This window comes from Numida meleagris, chromosome 10 (assembly GCF_002078875.1).
Source record: "Numida meleagris isolate 19003 breed g44 Domestic line chromosome 10, NumMel1.0, whole genome shotgun sequence".
Taxonomy (NCBI): domain Eukaryota; kingdom Metazoa; phylum Chordata; class Aves; order Galliformes; family Numididae; genus Numida; species Numida meleagris.
Window position 1 is genome coordinate 10,547,269 of NC_034418.1, and position 16,194 is coordinate 10,563,462.

General features: G+C 39.5%; 1 protein-coding gene and 1 long non-coding RNA gene across 7 annotated transcripts in view; one reads left to right on the plus strand and one right to left on the minus strand.

Annotated features, from left to right (window-relative positions):
• Positions 1 to 210, minus strand: part of KIAA0355 (KIAA0355 ortholog) — a 54,291-nt gene extending 54,081 nt beyond the window's left edge. For 3 of the 6 annotated variants that reach the window (XM_021408744.1, XM_021408741.1, XM_021408742.1), the window contains exon 1: positions 78 to 210. The gene's annotated coding sequence lies outside the window, so the exon portion shown is untranslated. The remainder of the gene's footprint in view (positions 1 to 77) is intronic. The other 3 variants (XM_021408746.1, XM_021408745.1, XM_021408747.1) reach the window with 1 other exon arrangement.
• Positions 1 to 12,685, plus strand: part of LOC110404449 — a 23,435-nt gene extending 10,750 nt beyond the window's left edge. The window contains exon 4 of the long non-coding RNA XR_002442261.1: positions 12,594 to 12,685. This is a non-coding gene — a long non-coding RNA (uncharacterized LOC110404449). The remainder of the gene's footprint in view (positions 1 to 12,593) is intronic.

The following is a 16,194-nucleotide window of genomic DNA, read 5'->3' on the forward strand; positions in this document are numbered from 1 at the left end:
GATGAGCCCGGGCGCGGGGCCGCGCTCGGGGGAAGGCGGCGCGGGGGGAGCGGGGTACGGCCGCGGCGCTCGCTCACCTGTCCGCCTCAGCCCCCGCCGCACGGGCAGCCCCGCTCTGTGTACTCCGGAAACGGCGGCTCCTCCACCGGGCGCCGGAGGAGGGGCCGGCAGAGGGGGCGGGCGGAGCCGCGAGTGACAGCGGGAAGGGGACGGCGGGAGGGTGCGGGCGGCGCCGGCTGAAGGGTGAGGGCCGGGGGTCCTCGCGGGGGCGGGGCGAGGTGAGAGGAGATGAGGAGGGGGAGGCGGGGCTGGCCCGGCCCGCTGCGGGTCGTGTTCGGCCGTGGCGCCAGAGATCCCTGGGGCCGTAGGGCAGGCCCCGACCGCCTCCCGCCTGGCTTGGGGGCTGGGCCCGGCTGCTGGGGAGCTGCGAGGGACGGACAAGGCGTTAATTCGGGGTAGGGGACGGGGACAGGATAATCTGACAGTATTTCTGTGTGCTTACTACAACGGGGTTCTCACCCTGTTGTCTTGTGGCCGGGCACAATGTGTTCTTCCGCGCAGGAGTGGTCTGTGACAGAGATCGCCAGTGGCACCTGCAGAGTACTGTATGCCTCCCCTATTGAAAACCATTAGCTAGAGAAAATACCGAGTTCTGCACCCTTTTAAATGTTTATTTGGGAATTAGGTAAAATGCACAAAAGTTAACTGAAATTGGTCCCTTGGCCATAATTATCCCGGTGCTACTGCCGTTACCAATTGCTCAGGAGCAGGCCTGTACGTGATGGCTTTGCTGTGAGTGTGGAGCAGTTTGTTACTATTCCTTAGGCCTAATTCAGATTTCATATAGAGAAGTTTGCTGTGCAATTTGATGTGTTTTCAAATCCAGTTTCCAAATAAAAAGTCCCACGAATCCCGTCTTTCGTAGCAGAAGATTGTGGTTTTTTATTTCCAAGGTTTGTTTAGAATCTTACATTTGAAATGGAACAGTTAATAACACAGAAATAGTTGGTAGATGTTAGAAAATAAGATTATGTGTAATAAAAGGAGAGTTGTGAACAGTTCTTGGAATATATTTAAGCAAAAAAAAATTTCTAGGGCTGAGCTCATCCAGCTGTGCTTTTAAAAAATTAACAAGCCTCCCCCAAAAAACCAACCTCTTGAATATGATACCAATGAAGTGAAGATAACTAATTTCCACCAGTTTGTGCTGCTAATCAGAAAACACTGTGGGAAGAAGTGAAAGTGTCAATTTGTTGGACACCTTCTAGCCACAAGCAAGAAGCAGTCCTCAGCAGTGTCTGTGGGGAGCTGCCTGGGAGCAATCTGTGGCTTTGTTTCCTTCTCTGTAGCAGATGGTTGCTGGCAGACTGGACTGCTCATCAGTGCACTGCCTCTGAACTTTTCTGATTTTTCCATGTCTACTAAGTGTGTCTCTTCCTAGTCAACTGAGTTATCAAATTAAGAGATACATGGGAAATACTTGGAAAGCAAGCAAGGGAACAGAAGGCTGTCATCTTATCCGCTCCTTCAGCAGGGAGGAGTGCTGGAGCGTTCTTTTTACACTAAGGCTGAAGTGAAATGCTGGAAAAGATACCTTTGGGGGTGGAGGAGGTTGCCGCTTTTAAATGGTGAACACTGATTTGAAAAATAAATAAATGAATAGAGGCTCAGAGGGAATTTGAACAAGTGTAGGTAGCTGAAAAGGAAAGAAAAAAATACTGCAATGGATTTTTCTTCTTCCCAGGCCCGAATCAGAGGTTGCACCTTAAAAGCAATGCAAAGAAGGACCCCAGATACCTCCTGATTTTGGTTTTTTTTTGTTTTCAGGTGCGTTTTCAGGTACACAGATTTCCTGTCTTTGGCAGGCAGGGGGCCAGGCTGGAGCCTTCCAGCTGCAAGCAGCTCTCCAGGAGCTGAAGCATTGTTCTGGTGCTGAGGTTGCACCATGCACCCAGTGCAGAGCAGCCCTGCGAGCTGCTGTAGGAAAAAGCAAACCAGCAGGAGTTACTGAGGCAAACATTACCCCTCACTCTCCAGTCTTCTTGTATGTCCAGCCCAGACCCTGTCCAATAAGAATTCTATAGTCCCTGTTGAGCTGCCGACATTTCCCACCTACAAACTTTTCTGGGAATATTCTTTCCCTTCTGATCTCCAAGCCATGTATGCTGCAGTAGTTGGTCATGCGAGTATTGTGATCTGGTGCTCACAGGATCACAACAATCTACTGCTCTGACGATTAGCTGCCAAATGCTGGAATGTAAAGTATTCCAAATACTGGAGTAAAAAAGTATTGCACCAGGTGATGGCTGTTCACCAGTACTTTTTCTAAACAGTGCTATGGATACAGTTCTGCCAACAGATCCCCAGACTACATAAGCTACACTGACAAAAACATTCACTGTGTTCTACAGACCTAATCTTGCGGTTCAATACAACACACAAATGTTCTTTTATACTAGCACGAGGTCTCCAAATCTGCGCTGCATTTGGTTGCGCTAGTGGTCTAATTTTGTTCAGTGGCTCTGCACAGAATTTGGTTTTGTCAACAGTAACAGTGTTATAAACAATTTTTTAAATAAGCATATTTTTAATTTGCAGGATTTATTTACGTTCTTTTTTTTGTTTTACAATGCTGTATAGCAACTTTTTAACGCAACATTTCAAAAGATATGACATTTCATTTGAGAATTATTACAGATGAAGTGTATGAATTAAGAGCAAGAATGCACAGAAGACTGGTGAGAATGCTAGCCTGAACACTAATATCTCTTAACCAGATGGTAGAAATTTAAGACAGACTGAGAAATAAATAGAAAGTTCACACTTCTTAATATGAGTAGAGTATGAAACATTCCCTTCAGTAGAAGTAAATAATAACCAATGCAATATGAAAGGGAAACTCCTAAGGACTAGGAAATATGTGGTGTGATATGTTGATTAATATTATTTTCCTAAAAGTTTACAATACTGTATTTATAGTGAATTTTTTTGTGTGTGTGAATTCTAAATGTTTTGAAAGATTGTAGTATGATTAACTATTTACTAAAGTTCTATTTAGATCTGCATACAATAGAAGTATTCGATTGTATTTATAATTTTCCTATCGATGTTACATATATCTGAGATGTGCTTTCCAAGTCTTCCATTGAATAGCAAGGGAAGGAAACTGGTGTGCTGCATAAACAAAAAAGGTAACAATGCTGTTTAGAGAGAGAGGAAACCAGCTTTGAAATGTATTATGAGTGCAACCTGATCTCAGGGGCTGTAAGAGGAAGAAATCATTAGCTCAAAAAAAAGCAGCACTGGCACAATAGCCATGTGCAAATGTTAATAAGGATATGCGTATCAGCAAGGTGTGGGATAAGATTAGGATGAATGTTAGTCATAAAATCCCTCAAGAGTGGGTTGTCTTGTTAAGGGAAACGGCTAACTTGCGGGGATTGTCATTTCTGTTAATCAGACAGAGATATGTTTAGGAAAAGGAAATGTGAGGAAAAGCAGTGAAGGGTGATTTTGGAAAGCAGATGTGATCTGTTGTATCGGCTGTGATTTTCTCTTTGTGGTTAGTGACTACTGTGAAAGTTGTGATCATATGTTGAAGTACAGGAAGAACAGCAATAGTGTTGCATCAGTATTTGGACTATACATTTGCAATTGGAAAATGAGGAGTAATGAAAATGCAATTTTAGATCTGGATACGTTATAGAGTTTGTACAGTATGTGACAGTTCTCGTGGCTCAGAGCCTAACTTGCTCTTGCTGTCTGAATGTTTGACAATGCAGGCATACACGTAGGCAAATAAGACTTCTAAAAATACATTTCACAAATCATCCATTCCAGCTGCCACGGTGAGAGCAGTCCTTTTGTCCTGCAGCCCTGGACAACTAAAATCCTATTTCAGACAAATGAAATTTAGTTATTTGCTGCCTGACAGGAAAGCTGCTGACCGATGCTTTATACTCCTCAGTACATTGACCAACCATTGTGTCCAACCTGAGGCTTAAATGTGAATTGGCCTCCTGCCCAGCAGCTTTGTAAACACTACCAAATGGCAAAAGAAACCCATGGTGGGAGCCCCCAGCCTGCTGTCTGGAAAAATTCTTGCCTGTTACCTCCACAGGGCAAGTCTCACTTTGGAAAGAGTGAACATGGCTGACTATATATGGCCACCTACAAATAAAAATAGGGACAATCACCTTTTCTTGTCAAACAAATCAAAGATTCAGGTCACCTGAAAAAAGCCTAGGCTGCAAGCCAGAGATGCTGGCTATAGAAAATAATATATATGCATATATATAAAAGAATCTCTTATTTTTACAAGTGCGGGTCCAACTCTGAAGTGAATAGAGGCCACTGACTTCTATTGATGTTGGATATATCCCATGACCTTCTAGCTTATATATTTAGACTCCCCATATTAATCTACTCTTCTACTGGTCTGATATCATCACCATTATTATAAGCAGAACTTGTCACTTGATTGACAGCAAATAACCTTTCCAGAAAATAGCCAACAAGTAAGAATGTTTTGTAAGACTGACGTATGATCATGACTGCCTGCAGTTCGTTTTTGTTTACAGGCAGTGGAAGAATTTTGGATATTTTTAAGGTCGCTGTCCCTAATCCAGAGATGAAGAAGATGTGTTTGTTTTAAAGTTGCTGTTCTGCTTAAAAAACTGTCTTCCAGTTGTCCTGAAATGGAGAACTAGACTCTGAAATTCTTTGTCTGTTGCAACAAGCTAGATGGGCACAGGAATGCAGTGCTCTCAACTACACGCACAAAATTGCCATTGACATTTCACATTTTTGTTTCAGGAAGCCAACTGCTCAAACATATGTATAATTTTTTTGAAGTCTGATGATTCAGATGTCTGGGATCTCATTTTGCTTGTTTTCTTGAAAACTTTCACAAAAAGGAGTCAGCTTGCAAAACCACAAAAATGTTCTTCTCAACCAGCTGTGGTAAAATAGTTTGCATGGCCATCTAAATACTGGAGAACTTTTTGTATTTAAAATAAATTTATTCTGCTGAGTAGCAAACAATTGTGAATTCATTATTAGCTATTAGCAGTTGGCTTAGAACTGTGCAAAGTATGCAGAAAATATGGAGGTGCTGAGAGACTCTTTATGAGGTACAAAGAACTGTTGTTGACAACTTTTCATAACAGTGAATCTTAGAAGACTGTTATAAAACAGATATGCTCCAAATATATGAATGAAAATTGGACTGATTTTTTTACCTTGAATTTAATATGACATTTAAGTATATTCCATTGTTAGATTGTGAGCAGGAATAAAATGTAATTCTGTGCGATTGACCCCATTTATTAATAGAGTATTTAGAGTTCCTAATGTAATTGAGTCTAAATACAATTTAAGGAGTAAAACAAAATTTAGAATGAACTTTGAAGCATCGTTTATAAACAAATATAGAAAAAATAGTATCTCTTCCACTAAATGTTTGAAATTAGAAGCTAGCTGCCAAAATATACTTTCTTTTTTTTTTGACCTTGTGTAACTGATTTCAATAAGGTGTTGTATATGTTTCAGGTAATCCAACTTGATGTCATTAGAAAGTATCTGATATTGGACATGTAATTCTTATTTTTAAGTCTGTGTGAAACATTCATGGATGAATCTTACGTGATTTATTTTAAGATATTTTTATATAAACAAACAAAATACTTGTATATGTTTATAAGTATTTATAGATCTTTAAAGTGGTCTGGAAAGAAGCCTAAATGGTATTATTAAAGAATTTGCATTGGGTAATTCCTGCAATAGAGGGGACTGAAAGCTGTTGCATCATCTTAATGTCTGTAAGGGTACTGTCACAAAGGCAACTTAATTTCAGCTGCCTCAGTGGCACTGTTATTACCTTTTGCCTTTACAGCTTATTTTGTGTTGTGGAAGGCTGCCAAATAAGGAGTAATTTCATAACAGAGAACATGTGATTATGAAAGTAGGCTGAACAGAGGAATAGCAGAATCTTGTAGGCCAGTATCTCACAGTAGAAACTTTGTTAAATTACTTGTTAACACACAGAAAAGTGTAGCAGATAAAAACTGTATTCTGATGCAGTCATGACAGTTGAATGAATTAGTCTTTTCTCTAGAGTTTCTTAGTTAATTACAGAAATACCCAAAGGCCCTGTGTGGGATTGTGCTGTAGGTAATCCACTTACATGATGGCATTTCTTAGGAACAATGAAACCTGAGACTAGCAAAGCTTTCTTCCTAAACGGTTATTGCTAAACCTAATACAGAGCCTCCTTTGGGCATCCTGTCCAAACCAATCCAGGCCCCTTGGTGACATCAGGAAATGTGAGATGCCTGTCAGTTAGTCTGTGGCCACCTGTCTGTCCTGTGCTTGAGACGATAGTCACAATGTTGACAGAGAAGAGTGGGGCTTATCTACAAAACCTTGGCATCCTAGTCTGGTCTGTATTCCTTGGGGCGCGTGCAGTTAGCGATACCTGCTTGGATGAGGTCCATTTTCTTCTGGCTTCAACAGGAAACCTGGCGTAGCTGACCTCAGTGACTGGTTTCAGGTTCTTGGTTTGTTTTGTCAGCTCCAGTGCTTCCATACTTTTTCTGTAACAGCAGCCAAGAGCGTATTTGGTTTGCATTCATTGTGGTCCACCAGCTGGGTCTGGTTCTCCTCCATAAATTCAACACCAGGCTTGAGGAGCTCACTCTGCTTATCACTAAGATGAAGCAGGTGATAGAATGCCTGATGGTTTCTGCTGGCTTGTTTGTTTTTTAAACTTCCTTAGCCAAAAGGTCACATAGCTGGCTATGTTATTAGATGCAAACATCGTGTGCAGCTGGACACATGTCTGGGGTCAGGAGCAGGTCTGTCAGTGTTCATGTTCTCTATTGCTGTCTTTTTCACAACCCAGAAATTCCTTGTTTAGCTATTCACGTGCTTGAAGTCTAAGGGCTACCAGAAGTGATTTCTTTAGCATCCCACATAATCTTAGGTCCTTCACCACCTTCTAAATGCACCAGGGCCTCTATGTCAGACAGATACCCTGTATGTCTGAGTGGTCTCTCTAAAGGTGCTCTCTGCATCCCCTATATCAATTTCTACATCAAGAAGCACGTGCAAACCTCTCTCCTGTGGTTCGGCTCCAAGGTCCCAATTCACCTGTCATTAGTTCTAATTGTGTGTAGCTTTGTTGGAATTGATAGCTGCAGTTCCCAGCTCTTTTGCATGGCATCTAATCAATTTCAGTATTGTAAAAGAAGGTATGGAAAGCTATTGTCTATTAGACTGTGGGATCACAGTTGTTGCTGGTCTAAGAGGCAAGAAACAAAATACCAGTCTCACACGAATTGCACATATGCACATGTGCAACTCTTGTGTAAGTTGTCCTATGTGTCAGCACCAGGAACCACAGCCATGTGGTAGCAACTGACAAGTGAGGTTTGAGGGAAGATTTCAGCTCTGTGAGTGTGCTGCTAAATAACTCAAAAAAGCAGATAAATGGTACCCACAGGTGCCCTTTTTGTGAATTTCACACTGATGAAGCAAGATACTATAACCCAAATAGATGTACTTCAGGTCCTCTTAAGCATAATTTCAAACCAACTGTTATTAGCAGATAAGCAGTAAAACAATATGTAGGCCAAACAAATTCTGTACAACAGTTGTTTTCAACTGTTACTGGATTTTGCATGTTAGTTTTCTTTTGGAATTCTAAGAGTGAGACTGGGGAACTGATATTATACAGATCTTTCAAAATTAAACTTTGACACTGGTATTGTCTGTCAACAGACTATATACACATCTCAAAGACCTTTGTAATTCATAAAGTTGGAAGATGAGAGGACAAAAATAGGATGCTGACAATGCTGCCTTTTACTTTTCAGTGGGGTAATATTTTAGAGACATGACAGTTATTCAGCTTAGCTTAAAAGGAGAAGAGATTGTATTGCACAGTCATATATGAAATCAAAATAATTAGTAGGGGAACATACTGAGAAATAATTGTAATACAGTAGCTTATGCTTAGTTTCCTCAAAGTAGAGTAAATACATGCTGCCTTGACATGAAATAAAGGTAACAAATGATAAACCAATCATTTTTATACTGTACTAACACTAGCCGTAATCAGTTTTTATCAGCTCAAAGGCAACCTTAAAACATAGCCAGAAACACATACATGCATGAATAGGTACGTATAAAAATTTGTCTGTCTTTATTTGTTACCATGGACACAGTGAGAAATAAATGAATTATATGTTTTTCTGTGAAGATTAATATGATAAAAATGCAAAGAGTTTTAGTTTGTTTTTCACTGCGGCAATGGCTTCAAAGAGAAGAAGGTGGTAAATAAACTGCAGTAGCATTGGGGCTTATAAATAGCACTGTGATTTGAGGAGACAATGCAGATCTAAATATCTTCCCTTCTCCGGAGACAATTCTGTTCTGTCATAGAGATGGTATTAGATATTACTTATAAAAGTAATGAAAAATTTCTGTTACATTGTTCATGTACAGCGTGCACATATACCCCCCAATCTGTTCAACATTGCTTCTGGAGAGCAAATAATCGGTATAGTTGTTGAGGTAATATGATTTGCTATTTCCTGGAATAATTGCCCCCAAACATATAAACTTGACTGACTGCTGTGCCAACGAGCAAACTCTTGACTGTGTACACAAAGTGACCCCAGTGATGGTTTCAGAAGTAGGATTTGCGGATTAGATGAATTTGTCTCTGAGGGGAGTTATGTTTTTCTCCTCTTATGGAGCAAATAACATACTGACAGACTTCAGAGTTGCTAATTTTGACCTTCTGATTGCATGTTCCACGCAACTGACGTTTTTCTTAGTCTAGGAATGGTGGTTTCCTGAGAAGATCAAACTCATAATAATCTGGGACATTCTCATGGTTTTGTACATGCAGAATCGGTAAAACAGCACAGTACATAATAAGAATTTAGTTCCATCTGTAGTGGTTTTATACTCTATGTTTTATAGACTGTGTAATCATTTTTCTGAAAATGCTAAACAGAAATCTTCGTAAATCTCATTTCTCCAGCTGTGCTATGGGGTATATGTAATTTGGGGATTTGCAGGCATAAATATAGCTAGAAATAACAGAAGATATCTAAGGCCTTTCAGCCTCTGTCATGTTTTTAATTAATGGTTTTTAAAGATCACGGTACCGGTCTTGCTATGAGATACATTTATACGTATTCTCATTAAAGGTCCAAGTCTTGCAGTTAGTATGATTCCAGTATGTGGTTAATGCTACTCCCATTTTACATAAAATGAATGTAGGCATTTGTTTCAAGGCCAAAAATTTATGAATTAAGAATTACATTTGTAAATATCCTTAACGTTCAATTCAACAGGAGTAAGACAACCTCAAAATGCAAAGGCCTGGGGAGTTCTCCTTATCCAACATTGTACTGTAGCATGAAAGATGAAGTAGAAAGTTGTACCTGTAAATGAAGAGCCTGAAATTATTTGCATTATAGTTGCTGGTGCACTCCATGTGACCATAGCCTTTTACAGGCAAAAAAATACAAACCAGTATTTCAAGCAGAATCTGTAGAAAGAGCAATATCATCATGAAGATCAGTTTTGAAAAAGTCAGTGTACAGAACTGGGATTTCAAAGAGAAATACTGGCAAGATAATTGGGTTCCTCTGACATGCATGGAAAAAAAAATGCTAACTTGATGTGTAGGCATCTTCTAAAACAAAATCTGCATTACTGGAGAACTTTCTTGAGCTGAAACAAACTGCAAGATGGGCTGGTTTCTTAAAATATTAGTAACAGTCATTTAAAACAATTTTTTAATGAGATTCTCATTATGATTTCACTAATGATAATTCATTAAATTGCAATGATAATAAATCTGGAGAGGTTAATTTTATAAATGAATATCAAAGAATGGTTTGGTTTTTTTTTCTAAGACACTGCAATTTGTTTAGCATGTAGCTGAACAATTATTTATCTTTGCTGACAGTCTGGTTTACATTACTAGAATATTTGCTGCTGTACACCAAATGGCATTGTCCAATTGGGCTTTATTTTTAGGCTGCTTTGTAGCAGATGCAGACTGGCACATCGCTGCTTACTCCAGTGATGTGTGTTACATTCCCAACAGGAGCCCCACTGAGAGGAGAGGAAGGAAACTAGTCACAGAAATGATAGCAGTGCAAAGTACAAGTCTCCAAAGTCTGCGTTAGTGGGTCAGCTGCCAAGAATTACTGCATGTGAATGGTCCTTTAAAGCTGTCGTTTCCGCCTATTAGAGACTCTCCTGACAGTCTAAAAATCATACATAGGGAATGTGCTAGAAATTTGAGATAATATGCACATAACCAAGATAATGTAACTTAAAGTCAGTTCCTATCTGATACTGCAATAGCCTTAATCCTCAGACATGTATATTTGGTGCAGCAATGATGAACAATTAAGAGTAGTAAGCATATTTTAAAGAAATATTCCAAGAGCTTGTTTCTGCTGCTGTTAAGATGAGCAATCCTTGTATTAAACGTAATGGGACTAAGATCAAACTCTGTGTCAGAAAATAATCTACTTTCCTAGCAACCTAAGGAACTTAAATAACTGTATTAAGCCATTTCTGTTGTGAAAACTATTTTCTACCTGGCAATACATAGCATTTTCTCCAAATAGTTTCTTAAGACCTTTCCTTTCCATTGTATGGTATATGTGCAAAATAAGTACAATACGTTATGTACATGTAATTATAATTACACATAATTGTAGTAATATGTAATTAATGCTAATAAAATGTATAGTACCTATAACAATTACTTGAAAAAAGTAATAGTAATAAAAGCTCATATAATTGCTCTCACATCAAAATGAAATTTCCATTGTTTTCAGTGGAACCATATTTTACCTAACTGATTGGCTCACATTACGAAAACGAGACAAAGATGGCTAGATCACAGGCCTGCAAGCCAGGCTTTCTCAGTGATTTCCTCTGCAAACTTGGCAAGTGCTTTTACTGTGAATATAGACAAAAATATAAACAAAATATACAAAATTTATCGTGTTATTTTAGGCATTAAATTTAATTCACTATCCTTCTACATAAAAATAATCTGCTTGCTTTCTTTCTGGATTAGTAGAATCATAGAATGGCTTGGGTTAGAAGTGACTCTAAAGCCCACCCAGTTCTAACCCCCTGCCATGGGCAGGGCTGCTTCCCAACAGCTCAGGCTGCCCAGGGCCCCCTCCGTCCTGGCCTTGGGCACCTCCAGGGATGGGGCACCCACAGCTTCTCTGGGCAGCCCGTGACACGGCTCCACTGCCCTCTGAGTATTTTTCCTACTACCTAGTTTCATGAGCGTGATACCACTGATGCAGTTATGAAACAGTAAGCTTCCCGGTCATTGCATCATTAGCAGAATTATAAGTTGTGCTTTCTGAAGTTCTCTTCGTTTTCACACAGTGAGGTTCTTGATGCTGTGTTGAGCCAGTGATGAGGCTTAAGTAACAATCTTCTGCTGTTAGAATGCATATTATCTTTTTGGCAGAGGTCTTGTATTTTGGAAAAGCGGAAGATTTCTGTATGGATGCTAAAATAGTTTTCCCGTAAGAAGTCCAGTGCTCTATAGTGTCATCTGCAGTTGAAAATACCACTGCATGAGGCCTGTGTTATTGCTGTTGAAGTCACTGGCGTCTCAGCATTTTCAATTGTGTTCCTGTATTAATGTTTATGGCATAACGTTTATTGTGAATTGACTATGAAATTTTCACCTTGATCACATACATACATCTGAAGTGATTTTATACTTTGCAAAATTCTTGGCCACCATGAAAAGCTCTGGATACTATAGCACTGTACATAACTCAGTAGTCCTTGTCCATCACTTCTTTTATTCAAAAGAACACCCTTGCTTTTTCTACTATTTGATGTAACATAATGGAAGATGATAAATTAATTTCCTGCCTTGTTAAAATCCATTGGTTGTAGACAAATTGTATCAAAGATAAATGTATTCCTGTGCTACCAAAACAAGTGTAAATCTGGTAGCCAGTAATTACTTTATGTAACTAAAAATGAAATGCTGACTTGAAAGCTTGATCAAAATAATAGTTAACTGAAGAAGAGAACGTTTCCTGTGCTAACAGAAGTGATGCACTGTCACAGTCTGTAAATTCAGGAAAGATATCTTCTAAAAATAACTCTTAACACAGCTATGCACCTCTCTCAAGTGTAGGACTCCATAGAGTCCAGTATCCATAATCATAGATAGAGTAGTACTTGTGCTCCTCTCAAAAGAAATACGTAGTTGAATAGTACGTGGATCTCAGTGGAGTTGAGATCCAAATGTGACAAAATGAAATTGCTCTCATCTTACAGAGTTTGATTAAAGCTTTAGGCGTAAGGCTTTTAAAATGACAAATGCTCAATGAAATAATATTATGTCTTTATACTCCAGAGCACTGTTAATTTGAGGTTTCAGGACTTTAAGAAATGTTAATTAACTTGTTACCATTCATGTAAAGTGTTAGCATTACAGTCATTTTGTGGGCTGATGACCGAATCATAGAAAGAATAAGTTCTTCAGGAAGAGTGAGACTGGCATTCTTTTCTAGGTGCATTTCCTATTAGTGAACAGAAGTATTTCCTACTTACACAGTACTTGTCTCCATGGATCTTCCATCAAGTTAGCCCACAAGGATCTGAGCCAGAAGGGTGAGATGTTTCAAAAAATGTTAATCATTACAGAACCCTATCTGAAATTACTGAATTTCTCATTATCTTTGATTGGTAAACAGGCCACTGCATATGGCATTCAAAAGCACTGTTTCTATATATAATCATCAAAACAGGTGACGTTCATAATTTTCTTCAGAATGATTGCATTGTACAACCTTATGAAAGGAATTTAAAACAATGCAGTAACCATTTTGGAACTACCTGGAAGTCCACAGTACTGCATACAAATACCGAATACCAGTGCAGTACTGCCATCTGTTGGTAACCGAGTAGCAAAGCTGCCTAACCACGAAAAAGACTACAACGATTCCTGCCACATAGACTTGCTGTAGATTATTATTGTTTTCTTCCTTCGAGTGTTTCCTTCGCAGGGCATTTGCTCCGTAGTGCTGCGTTGCTGGGGAGCTGGCTGGGCATGACGGGGCTGCAGCTGGCCCGGGTGTTCCGTCCCTCATCCACCTCTAGAGACACTCCCTGGAGCACGAGCAGTGAGACCAGGCAGGTCTGCAGCTGGAACGGCCAAGAATTCCGCATGCACACCGCAGCCCCTCTGAGGGGGAAAGAGGAACCGTGACACACGAGACAAATTAAAAGCATATTAAATATGCAGTTCTACTTTCTAGCCAGGAACTGTTTGCATATGATTAATCTAATCAATGGCAATATTTTTCAGTACTGAAGATAGGGTACAGGACCTGGAACTAGGAATACAATTTCCAGTTGAGCAGCTCATTAGGAAACCCACAGAAAAGCACAGAGGTTCTCTTTTTGAGCACTACCAAGCTGAGATATTCTGCAGCAAGTTTCAGAAGTGCCAAGCATCTGTACAGTGGCTGTGCACGAGAGCCATCAATATGCTTCCCAAATATCCATATTCCAAAATTATGTATCTAGTGAAGCAAAAGTCTTTACAAAGGCTGAGTGAACAGCACAATTACTGCACACAGGAATGAATTCCTATAGGTAAGCAATAAAACAGAAAGAGTTAGCAGTGGGAGTTTTGAACAAAGTAATCACCTGTGGTCAAGGCTTAAAAAGTGTTCTGAAAAAACAAGCCATGGAGCAAAAAGTGGCAGAGCAGGAAAAAAAAAAAAAAAAAACAGATATATTGGAGACACTGAGCTTACAATACATGGAAATTTTCCACACATGTACTACCTCACGGCCCAAAGGAAATGTGCAACTGCTGGTCTTGTTCTGTGTAAGAGCTGTATTACCTCTGCCCTTGCCAGTGTCCTCTCCTGTCATAGATGCTGGCACCATTCTATCCCTCAGTGTTTAACTGATTAACCTCGCAAAGTTAAACTCAGAGCAATTGCTTCCTGTCTATCCTTAGCATGAAGTTTGCTTTTTCTGTGCCAAACCTGAAGAAGATTTTGTATCTGATCATCACAGTCTAAGCAAAAAGATTACCTCACCCTGCCAACCTTCCCATTCTTAAAAATTCAGGGCACTATAAGCTAGCAAAAGTACTTAAAAATGTAGGTGGAGATGATCAGCTCAAATGTTTCAGAATTAGCACATTGACACAGTCAGTTCTGACCTGTGCCTTTTTCCTGAAGTCTGCTCCAGTCTCACCACAAGTTTCTTTGCTGATGTCATTGAGCTCTGTTCCACTTAGTTCACGGTAGTGAGTATGGGATCAGGTTTCTTCCACTACTACTGACAAAGCCTGATGGCTGTGGAGCACTCTGCAAATCTGGCCCCTTTTTCCTATTTGGAACCTGGGATTTGATTTGAAAATCCAGATTCAGTCCTCAGAAAAATCTACTTTATCTGCTACTGCTCAAATATTTTGTTTCCTTAATAGAAAACAAAAGCAGGATTCGAGGCTGTAGTTTTGTTTGCTTTCATATAATAAAGTGAGTTAGTACAATGGATTTAACTGGGAATGGAATTATATATGAAAAATTCCTAGCATGCCAGAAAATTTCAATTAGGGGAAATTAGCCACTTGGTTCTTTCTGATAAATTAATCATAGAGATTATATATTAAACGTGCCACTTAACCTTTCTGGCACAACTGCTGGAGGCAGTAGTATTTAGGCTCTACACATTAATTTAGAAATATTAATTTCTATGCAGCTGTCTTCCAGAATGGAATTTTCACTTGTCTTTCTTAATAAGTAGGTCATTGTGCAGCTGTTGTTAATGGAGGCTGGCATTTGTAAAATGGTAAATCCACCATTGTACCCTATAGGTCAGAAAATGGATCTCCATCAATTACAGAATATCCTTTACTAAAATGCCCTTTCTTAGCCCCAAAGGCTGTCATCCTTCGCTATGATAGCCTTTGGCCTTTCTGGAATGGGAATGTGTTTCAGCCAGATATTTTGCAAGAGCTGAAGCATGACTATGTTCACACCATCTTCCATTAGTCTAAGGTTCCGTCTTTGTTCTAAATGATGGCTTCCATCTAGTTGCCTTAAAATTAATCTTAAGGGAAATTGGTAGTACAGCTAGCAGCTGTCAAAGAAGCAGCTGTCTCAACTGCTGAACCTCCCAGGTCCAAATCTTCCTCCTGCTGTCTACAATGAAATCAATTGATCTTTTCAATGCAGACAAGGCCTCATTGTCCCTGTAGTGGTCAGCTGTCACACGGCTTATGGAGAGACAAGCAACTCCTCCAACAGCTACAAACCCTATCCTGTGGTCTTTAGAGATTAAACCTAGGACCTTGACCTGGATATCTTTTTCGTATGTCATAAAATTTGCATAGTGCAGGAATAATTTGAACTCTAGAACTTCCTGAGGAGCGTGTACCCTGTAGCCTAGAGATAGAAGACAGGAGGTAAAGTGCTGGCTGTAAAGAAGGACATGCAAGAAAAGAAAATAGAAATGTTAAAAGTTTAGGTGAGAGAAAGCAACACTTTGAAATTTTAGAATAAAGTATTATAAAAGAAAGCAAATGGAATTTGCAGTATGTGAACAGCATGCAGAGTAGTTATGGGTAACAAAATTAGCATATTAGAAAGCTGAATTAGTAGCAAGACAGTGATGTTATTGCTTATATTGTGAACCAGAGTTAATATGTCCTTATTGATTACCTGAACTCATACATTCTTGCGTGTATAAAATTAAGTATGAGGAGAATGGTTATAAATTTGGGATGTGAAGCAAACTTTGGGTTTGGGTCAGATGAACCTGAAGATCTTGAAGATTTAAGATCTCGAGGATGTGGAGACAATTCAAGTGGTGCAAGGGCCATGATAAAAAAAAAAGTCAGAGAAGGAGAGACAGAATTGAGTAGAACTGTGTTGAAACATGGACAGAAGTACAGTTGAGTGGTTGCACTGTGTAAGGACAAGGAATTCAGTTTTCATTTGAACAGGATCAAGGACACGAACAATTACAAGATGCACGATGGCTACATGTCAGAGCAGTAAGAAGCTACAGAGCTGTGTTGTGGCCTGGTAGGTTGCAAAAGAATTGGAAAAATGAGGTAGGAAAAAAAGAACTATAGTAATGAATGAAAAT